Source organism: Triticum dicoccoides, chromosome 2B, assembly GCF_002162155.2.
Source record: "Triticum dicoccoides isolate Atlit2015 ecotype Zavitan chromosome 2B, WEW_v2.0, whole genome shotgun sequence".
Taxonomy (NCBI): Eukaryota; Viridiplantae; Streptophyta; class Magnoliopsida; order Poales; family Poaceae; genus Triticum; species Triticum dicoccoides.
Window position 1 is genome coordinate 555,286,135 of NC_041383.1, and position 9,667 is coordinate 555,295,801.

The following is a 9,667-nucleotide window of genomic DNA, read 5'->3' on the forward strand; positions in this document are numbered from 1 at the left end:
TAAACCCCATCTTTTAATCCTTAGTGGCAACAATACAAATATGTGTCATGCCCCTTTTTGTCACTAGGATTGATCACTGCAAGATTGAACCCATCACAAAGCACCTCTCCCATTGCAGAAAAAATCAATCTAGTAGGCCAAACTAAACAGATATATCAGAGAGAAATGCAATGCTATAATAATCATGCATAAAATAATTCAGCAAAGACTCAATTAATATTCAGGAATAATCTTATCATAAACCAACAATTCATCGGATCCCAACAAACACACCGCGAAAGAAGATTACATCGAATAGACTCCAAGGTGTAACATCCCAAATTTTCAATTTGGAATGTTATACATTAGATCATCATGCATATCATATTTTCTTGCATTTTGTTGATCCTAGAAATTTCACGCAACTCAAGGACCCTCGGAGAGAGTTGGAGATCTCGAAATTTTCGTATTTGAGTTCTCTCAAAACAATGAAAAGAGGATCATTGGATTTATTTATTTTATCTTCAAATATTTTTCCAATATCAAAAATAAGAGAGGGAATAATATGAATTTCCAAAAATTTAGGAAAAATGAAGATTTAATAAATAAATCAAATTTTGGTTTTTCTCGGAGTTTATTGCCTTAGGGGAAAATGCGTGTTTTCAAAAATTGCATTTTAGGCCCCGAGTAAAAGTTCATTTTGTTCGACTCATTTTTAGGAGTCGGGGAAAATTTACTTTATTAATTTTGGAGTTCGTTTAGATTTTTTTTCTGTATTTTTTCTACACGCGAAACTGATTTAAAAAAAAAGAGCTGCAGCGCCTTGGGCCAAAGGCCCAAGCCGCCAAGCCACCGGCCGGCCAGGAGGCCAAGGCCATCGCTAGCTCCGCCGCGCCAGGGAGCCAGGGAGCCGCCCCGGTTTCCTTTTCTTTTACAAATCCTAGTAGGATTTGGACCCGTTTCGTTATTCCGTTTTTTGTTCCTGGGATTCCTAATCCTACTCTAATTCTTGTCCCCTACTCCAAGCAAAGCCCTCCCCTCCCCAATATAAATACCCAAGCCCCCCCCCCCCCTCTAACACATCAAACCAACACCTCTCCTCTCTTCCGCAGCAGCAGCAGCGCAGCACCACTGCCGCCGCCGCCCCTCACCAGCGCCGCTGCCGCCCAACGCCGCCGCTGCCGCCCCTCACCAGCGCCGCCGCCAAGCCCCGCCGCCGCCGGAGCCCTCGCCTCTTCGAGGTACTAGCCCCGCGCCGCGTCACTTTTTTTTTCCTTTCGGTTCGATTTTTCTCGTAAACCGTTCCGGTTTCCTAGATCGGTTTTTCGTTTCGGTTTCTTTCCGAAACCCGGTTTTCCTTTCCGGTTTTGTTTAGCGAGCGTTCGCCAGACTGTCCGTCCTCACGAACGTGATCACCGGTTTGCCTCGGTTAATGAATGTCCGTTCGTTCAACCGTTCGTCGTTTTCTTTCTCATCGGATTTATTCCGCTATTTTTCTGATAGCGATTTCAGATTCGATTTTCTTTCTAGACTATCTTCTCGCTCGTTTATCGGAATCAGGTGATTCAAGCGCCTGGAGTTTCGTCTCAAAACCGCCGTTCCGACTAATCAACTTGAACCAAGTTTTGCTACTGTAAAATTTGACCTAGTTTCAACTTGCTAGAACCGAGTTGTATTCTCTCACCGTTTGATTTCGTTGCTTTACTTGATTCGATTCTCTTTGCCACCAGGGTTCTTAAGTTGAACTTTCTGGTTAGATCTTTTATTCGAGATTTACCTGTGCATTAGATGAGTACTTATTGTATGCTTGTTGTTTGTCTGCGATAGATCATCCGGAGTGCGCTGCTTGTTACTTCGAGTCTCTAGGTTTCGCGGATCGTCAGCAAGGCAAGTAACACTTGATCATATCTTTTCTACTACCCAGTTTTTATGCATTAGATCAATCCTCAAACATTGCATGATTAGGATCTAATTAAATTGTGGGATGGGAAGTAGATGAGGTAGTACCTATTACCTGTTTACTTATGAAACCTTTGGGAGTTACTTCTATGTTTGCTTATTATGCCATGCTATGCTAGTAGACGTGGATTGGGTGAGTGAATATCCATGACTGATGTGAGATTGTTATTAACGGTTTATCTAAGGTGGCAACTTAAATACACATCTGGGTGGATTGAGGCACCTGGGGTATCCAGTGATTGCCTGTTTTTTTTTGGAAATCCCGGAGGTACCGTGTGATTTTCCTATGGACCGCCACCCAGGCTCAAAGGGATCATAAGATAATTCATACTAGTAACTTACGTGTGCAGCCACAAGCCATTATGGGCTCTGGCATAGTTGAATAAGTCGTGCGAACTCTTATAGTGGTGGACTAGCAGATGTAGGGGATGTAGGTGTACCGGTCCACCCATCGTAAGGTGCTAGCGCTTCTAAAAGACTATGTCTCGGTCATCCGTTTCTTAAACACCATGTAGTGCGAGAAACCAAGCGGAGGCGATCGAGTCTTGTGGGGAAAAGTGCGCAAACCTCTGCAGAGTGTACAAACTAATCATGATTAGCCTTGTCCCCGATTATGGACGTCTTGAGTATCTAGTACTTGGATTATCCTGTTGAATCTCAACATGTTACTTCTAATTAATATTGTTGGGTTTTAAATGAGTACTTTTAATTGGGATTGAGAATGCTGTCAACCATTCTCAATGTTTAACAACTACCATGATAGTTAATAAATTTATTCCTTTGAAGTAGGGAAAAACTGGCTTTATGCAAAACTGTAACCATAGAGCTTTTCCACCAGCCAAATATGCATGTAGTATAGCCAATACTCATTATTTCTTTCTATGTGTTACATTGCCAGCATATTCCATGTGCTGACCCGTTTTCGGGCTGCAACTTTTCATGTTGCAGACTTTTCAGACGACGAATAAGGTGCTTTTAGGTCGTGGTTCTATACTCAGTGATGCCGTTGGAGTTGATGGACTCACTTATCTTCCAAGTCTTCCACTGTTATCGTTATTAGATGGCCTTAAGCCATGATTATTGTAATAAGTCCTCTTCTGGACAAACGATGTAATAAGTGTGTGATTGCTACTCTGTTATAAATCCTTCGAAGTACTGTGTGGTGTCAGCATTACTGATCCAGGGACGACACCGGAGCACAGAGACTTGATCCATTCGGGTCAGGTCGCTACAGAGATGGTATCAGAGCACACGCTGACTGTAGGCACGACCACTAAGTTAAAGCCATAGATCACTACTCTCTTCCCATTTTCTAACTCCTCATCTTTTCTACTCTTTTAGGATGACGGATGCAAAGATCAAGTACGCTCAACCAGATGAAGGTACACCATTTGGATTTCACTTGAAGGAAGTTGCCAGGTACCTGAACATTGGACTACCAAGCTTCATAGGGACTTTCAACGCCACTCTGCCTGAAGAGGAGCGCTGGAAGATTCAAGCCCATGTTCCGGGAAGGACATTCGCCCCAATCACCAAGCCTATAGATAGTGTTTTCAGTGCACCAACCTGGAGTCTGGGAAAGAGCATGGCAGCTCATATCACCATGGGACGCATTGGAGAAGTTTATCAAGAAGACCTCAAGGACACTATCTACCAGATTTGCGGACGCCGAGATGAACAATGGGAGATAGTCAGCACCAAGAAGGATAGATCCATTGCAGCTTTCATCCAAGAGTTAAACCAACACAGTCGACGCCAGGAGAACCAGATGTGCAATGATATGATAGAGTTGAAGAATGCAAAGGGAAGGATCATCGAACTTGAAGGAGAACTGAAGTCTACACGCAAGGACTACATGGACGAGATCGTAGCTGTAGCAAAGCACAATAACGATCTTACGTATGAGATTGAAGAACTCAAGAAGAAATTAGCACTCAAGAATGAAGACAAGTACGTCGACTGTCCGAGCAACTACATCATCATCGACGATACCGATTCGGATCCAAGCGAGCCCGACTTTGAAGACGAAGCTGGAGCGGACATCATGGAGTCTTCCACTGGTTCAAATTAATAGATGACCCCCACATATTAGTAGTATTCCCCTCCATGTAAACATTATAGTACACGCACCTTTGCGATAGTTAGACCGTTGTATGCCCTTTGATTGAATGAATGAAGTGATTTTGTGTGCATTTGTCTCATGAGCATTCGGGTAGTGTTTTCTCCCTAGACCTCACTCTATTCTTAATTTCTCGTCTTTTCTAAACCCCTTCAGATGCCTCCGAGACGCGACCCCGAGTTTGTTTTCCCGCCAGAGATAACCCAGTTGATTCAGCAGCAGAATACTTTGATTCAGACATTGGTACAGAACCAAGGCAACAACAACAACCCACCACCACCACCACCTGGGGATCACTTGACTCGTTTCCTTAGGCTGCAACCACCGGTGTATTCTAGTAGCACCGAGCCGATTGTAGCAGATGATTGGCTCCGCAAGATAGGAAGGGAGTTGACCACTGCAGGATGCACAGATGGTGAGAAGGTGAAGTTTGCTGCACATCAGCTTGACGGACCCGCAGCAGCATGGTGGGAGAATTTCACAGCCACTTACCCCGTAGACACTGTTACATGGGATCAGTTCCAGCAAGCTTTCCGCACTGCCCATGTTTCAGCAGGAGCTATGGCCATGAAGAAGCGTGAGTTCCGCAACTTACGCCAAGGAGGAAGGACTGTTGGCCAGTATGTGGATGATTTTAGTAAGTTAGCACGTTATGCCCCAGATGACATTGCTACAGACGCAGCTAAGCAGGAGAAGTTTCTGGAAGGACTAAATGATGAGTTAAGCCTGCAGTTGATGGTAGCAAGATTCAATAACTACCAGGAGTTGGTAGACCGCGCCCTCATGATTGAAGGAAAGCAGCAGCAGATTGAAAATCGCAAGAGGAAGTATGGGCAGGGGAAGTTTAACTCTGGAGCCCAGCAGAAGCCCCGTTATACCCCTAAACAGGGAGTGCAGTTTCAGCATACCCATGGAGGAGGTAGTTCGCACAACCATAATGGCCACAAGAATGGTAATGGGAATGGAGGAAGCAACGGCCAGAACCGGACCCCACCAACAACCCTAGCCAAGAAAGACTTGAGCCATGTCACCTGTTACAAGTGTTCCAAGACCGGACATTATGCAAGTGACTGTCCCGAACGCCAAGGTGGAAATGGAAGCTTTGGAAAGAAGCCAAACCCTTTCAACAGGGGACAGGTGAACCACATTGATGTGGAGGAGGTTGAAGATCAGCCCGATGCAGTAATCGGTAAGTTTTTGGTTAAGTCATTTACTGCACTTGTTCTTTTCGATACTGGTGCATCGCATTCATACGTATCAAGGGGATTTGTAGAGAAGTATAGTCTGTCTACTCAGATTCTTAAAACCCCTATGCTAGTAAGCTCACCAGGAGCGGAGTATATGGCCAGACAAGGATGTTTTCAAGTGCCATTAAGTATAGGAAGGCATGTGTTCCCGACGGATTTGATCATTTTGGAATCCCAAGGGTTTGATGTGATTCTCGGTATGGATTGGCTGTCGATGTATGGAGGAAACATCGACTGCGCAAGTAAGACGATTTTGCTCACAACACCAGAAGGAAGAAGGATTAGGTATGTATCCCGACATGGACCACATAGGAATCAAGTAAATTCCTTATCAGGAGTTGTGCAGGAAGAGGTGCCAGTAGTGAAGGATTACCCTGATGTATTTCCTGAGGAATTGCCAGGAATGCCACCGGATAGAGACATTGAGTTTTTGATTGAGCTGTTGCCAGGTACAGGCCCGATATCGAAGCGACCATACAGGATGCCCGCACAGGATTTGGCGGAAATCAAGAAACAGATTAAGGAGCTGTTGGATAAAGATTATATAAGCCCAAGTTCTTCGCCTTGCGGATCACCCGTACTGTTAGTGGAGAAGAAGGATGGATCGTTAAGGATGGTTGTTGATTATCGTGGATTGAATGCAGTAACAATCAAGAACAAGTACCCACTAGCGATGATAAATGATCTGTTTGATCGTTTGCAAGGAGCTAAAGTGTTTTCCAAGATCGATTTGTGATCAGGGTACCATCAGCTGAAGATTTGAGAGCAGGACATACCTAAGACAGCGTTCACCACAAGATATGGACTGTATGAGTACACCGTTATGTCATTTGGACTGACTAACGCACCTGCCTATTTCATGAACCTGATGAACAAAGTGTTTATGGAGTTTTTGGATAAGTTCGTCGTGGTGTTCATTGATGATATTTTGGTTTACTCGAAGAATGAAGAGGAACATAAGGAACATTTGCGATTGGTTTTGGAGAAACTAAGGGAACATCAGTTATATGCCAAGTTCAGCAAATGTGAGTTTTGGCTAAAGGAAGTTGGATTTCTTGGACACGTTATATCCGGAGAAGGTATAGCAGTTGACCCCACAAAGGTTGAGACCGTAACCAAATGGGAAGCGCCAACGACAGTTGGAGAGATCCGGAGTTTTCTTGGACTCGCAGGATACTACCGGAGATTCATTGAGAATTTCTCAAAGATTGCAAAGCCTATGACGGAGTTGCTGAAAAAGGATACCAAGTTCATATGGACTAAGGATTGTGAGGCAAGTTTTCAGGAGTTGAAGAAAAGATTGGTTAACTCACCAGTGTTGATTTTGCCAGATCAGACCAAGGATTTTGAGGTGTATTGCGACGCTTCACGTCGAGGACTTGGAGCAGTGCTTATGCAGGAGGGAAGAGTTGTTTCGTATGCTTCATGACAACTGAAACCCCACGAATTAAATTATGCCACACATGATCTAGAGTTAGCAGCCGTAGTGCATGCATTGAAGACATGGAGATATTTCCTTATTGGAAATCATTGTGAGGTGTACACGGATCACAAGAGTTTGAAGTACATTTTCACGCAGAAAGAGTTAAACCTTAGACAAAGGAGATGGTTGGAACTCATCAAGGACTATGATATGAGATTGCATTATCATCCCGGAAAGGCTAATGCAGTAGCTGACGCATTGAGCTGCAAGAGCCATGTCAATACGCTATTGACGGGAGAAATACCAAAGGAGCTAGCAGAAGATCTTCGTGAGCTATGTTTGGAAATAGTTCCGAGAGGCTATGTAGCAGCATTGGAGATTCAGTCTACCTTGATGGATAAAATCAGGGAAGCTCAAAAAAATGACAAGGAGATCGCGGATATAAAGGAGAAAATGAGCAAAGGAAAAGCAAAGGGATTTCGTGAGGATGAGCACGATACCTTATGGTTTGAGGACCGTATTTATGTGCCCAATGACCCGGAGATCAGGAAGTTGATTCTGCAAGAGGCACATGATTCACCCTATTCGATTCACCCAGGAAACACCAAGATGTATTTGGATCTGAAGGAAACGTTCTGGTGGACCGGAATGAAGAAGGATATTGCGGAGTATGTAGCAGTTTGTGATGTATGACAGAGAGTGAAGGCAGAACATCAGAAGCCAGCAGGATTGTTGCAACCATTGCCGATACCCGAATGGAAGTGGGATAAACTAGGCATGGACTTCATCACATGTTTGCCAAAGACTCGTTCAGGCTATGACTCGATTTGGGTTATAGTCGACCGCTTGACGAAGGTAGCTCATTTCATTCCAGTTAAGACTACTTATAGCAGTGCTAAGTTGGCAAAGATATACATGACCAGAATTGTGTGTTTGCACGGAGTTCCGAGGAGTATCGTATCAGATAGAGGAACTCAATTTACCTCAAAGTTTTGGAATCAGTTGCATGAAACGTTAGGAACCAGGCTAGAATTCAGTACAGCTTTTCACCCACAGACAGATGGACAGACTGAGAGAGTCAATCAGATTTTGGAGGATATGCTGAGAGCTTGTGCACTAGACTATGGATCTAGTTGGGACGATAACTTGTCGTATGCAGAGTTTTCTTATAACAACAGTTACCAGACCAGCTTGAAGATGGCACCTTTCGAAGCTTTATACGGAAGGAGGTGCAGGAAACCGTTGTCATGGGACGAAGTTGGAGACCGTCAGTTGTTTGGACCCGATTTGATTAAGGAGTCTGAACAGAAAGTTAAGTTGATTCGCGATAGGCTCAAGGTAGCCCAGTCCAGACAGAAGAGCTATGCGGATTCAAAATGCAAGGCTATAGAATATGAAGTTGGAGACATAATTTATCATAGAGTATCCCCACTTCGAGGAGTTAAGCGTTTTGGAGTTAAAGGAAAATTGGCGCCACGTTTCGTTGGACCATATAGGATCTTGCAGCGCATGGGAGAAGTCGCTTATAAGTTGGAATTACCAGAAGGACTGTCAGGAGTTCATGACGTGTTCCATGTTTCTCAGCTGAAGAAATGTCACGCCGAGATGGCGGAAGTACCGCTAAGAGATACAGCGCCACTTGAAGCAATTCAGTTGAAGGATGATTTAACAAATGAGGAGAAACCAGTCAGGATTCTTGAATATGCCAGCAGAGTTACTCGCAGCAAGGTTATCAAGTTTTGCAAGGTTTAGTGGAGCCACCACACTGAGGATGAAGCCACCTGGGAGAGAGAAGAAGATTTGCTCAAGGACCACCCTCACCTATTTTCTAGCCAACCCGAATCTCGAGGGCGAGATTCATCTTAAGGGGGATAGGTTTGTAACATCCCAAATTTTTAATTTGGAATGTTATACATTAGATCATCATGCATATCATATTTTCTTGCATTTTGTTGATCCTAGAAATTTCACGCAACTCAATGACCCTCGGAGAGAGTTGGAGATTTCGAAATTTTCGTATTTGAGTTCTCTCAAAACTATGAAAATAGGATCATTGGATTTATTTATTTTATCTTCAAATATTTTTCCAATATCAAAAATAAGAGAGGGAATAATATGACTTTCCAAAAATTTAGGAAAAATGAAGATTTAATAAATAAATCAAATTTTGGTTTTTCTCAGAGTTTATTGCCTTAGGGAAAAATGCGTGTTTTCAAAAATTGCATTTTAGGCCCCGAGTAAAAGTTCACCCAAGCACCCCCCCTCCCTCTAACACATCAAACCAACACCTCTCCTCTCTTCCGCAGCAGCAGCAGCGCAGCACCACCGCCGCCGCCGCCCCTCACCAGCGTCGCCGCCGCCCAACGCCGCCGCCGCCGCCCCTCACCAGCGCCGTCGCCAAGCCCCGCCGCCGCCGGAGCCCTCGCCTCTTCGAGGTAGTAGCCCCGCGCCGCGTCACTTTTTTTTCCTTTCGGTTCGATTTTTCTCGTAAACCGTTCCGGTTTTCTAGATCGGTTTTTCGTTTCGGTTTCTTTCCGAAACCCTAGATCGGTTTTTCTCGCCGGTTTTTCTTTCCGGTTTTGTTTAGTGAGCGTTCGCCGGACCGTCCGTCCTAAAGAACGTGATCACCGGTTTGCCTCGGTTAATGAACGTCCGTTCGTTCAACCGTTCGTCGTTTTCTTTCTCATCAAATTTATTCCGCTATTTTTCTGATAGCGATTTCAGATCCGATTTTCTTTCTAGTCTATCTTCTCGCTCGTTTATCGGAATCAGGTGATTCAAGCGCCTGGAGTTTCATCTCGAAACCGCCGTTCCGACTAATCAACTTGAACCAAGTTTTGCTACTGTAAAATTTGACCTAGTTTCAACTTGCTAGAACCGAGTTGTATTCTCTCGCCGTTTGATTTCGTTGCTTTACTTGATTCGATTCTCTTTGCCACC